The sequence below is a fragment of the Bison bison genome, unplaced genomic scaffold (genome assembly GCF_000754665.1).
Source record: "Bison bison bison isolate TAMUID 2011002044 unplaced genomic scaffold, Bison_UMD1.0 scf7180017612580, whole genome shotgun sequence".
In the NCBI taxonomy this organism is placed as follows: Eukaryota; Metazoa; Chordata; class Mammalia; order Artiodactyla; family Bovidae; genus Bison; species Bison bison.
In genome coordinates, this window is record NW_011441825.1 from 1 (window position 1) to 1,021 (window position 1,021).

The 1,021-nt window shown below is 54.8% G+C and overlaps 1 long non-coding RNA gene across 1 annotated transcript; it reads left to right on the forward strand.

Moving 5' to 3' along the window:
- The first annotated feature begins 30 nt into the window (after positions 1 to 30).
- LOC104980247 lies at positions 31 to 1,002 on the forward strand. The gene is made up of 3 exons (XR_824239.1): positions 31 to 183; positions 331 to 441; positions 617 to 1,002. It is a non-coding gene; the product is annotated as an uncharacterized LOC104980247 (long non-coding RNA).
- Positions 1,003 to 1,021: the final 19 nt, after the last annotated feature.

Below are 1,021 nucleotides of genomic sequence, written 5' to 3' on the forward strand. Positions count from 1 at the left end.
ACAAGTCTGGAATGAGAGCTGCGGGGGGTGACAAGCTCCTGAGCCCTGACACCCTGTGTGCCCTCTGTCTTAGGCTGGCCCTGCACAACTCCCGCTTCCTGAGTCTCTGCTCTGAGCTGGATGGGCGAGTACGGCCCCTTGTGTACACTCTGCGCTGCTGGGCTCAGGGTCGAGGGCTGTCAGGTGAGAATGAATCAGGACAGACCGGGGCCTGCGTTGGTGTCTGGGCAGAGGCAGGGATTCGGGGAGGGAAGGAAGCGGGGTTGAGAAAACTGCCAAGGAGGGGGTCAGAACTGCCTCTGATCTAACCAGAATTAATTATTTATGCAGGGAGTGGCCCACTTCTCAATAACTACGCCCTGACCTTGCTCGTGATCTATTTTCTTCAGACCAGGGACCCTCCTGTGTTGCCCACTGTGTCCCAGCTCACCCAGAAAGCAGGTATAGCAGCCCGGCCTTCACCCGCCCTATCTCCTGACCTTCATCTCTCTTCTTCATCTTAGACATACGGAGCTTCCTGGGAATGAGATCTCTGCTGTCACTACCATATCCACCCCCCAAGCCCCCACCCATCTTCCTGCTTTCAGGCTGAGCTTCAACTTTTTTACTTTCATAGGCGAACAGGTGGAGGTTGATGGCTGGGACTGTAGTTTCCCCAGAGATGCCTCAAGACTGGAGCCCAGCACCAATAAGGAGCCTCTGAGTGAGTCTGGGGAGCCTGGGAGAGGACTAACAAGTGGTGTTAATGACACAGTTATTGGCACACAGCAGCCTTGTGGGTTAGTTATCATTATTGCCGCTTGACAGATGAAGAAACTGTGCCTTGGAGTAATGAAGTGGCTTGCCCAAGGTTATACTGCTAGCAGGGGGAAGGGGGAGTATCTGGGGGGCACTGTGGGGAGAGAGGTTTGACCTCTTGTTTATTAGGATCAGAGGAGCCTGGCTCTGGCACTCCTCTGAGCCACTTGGGAGGGAAAAGGCAAGTCCAGCTCAGGGAATGGCTGTGGCGCAAGGCTGATCT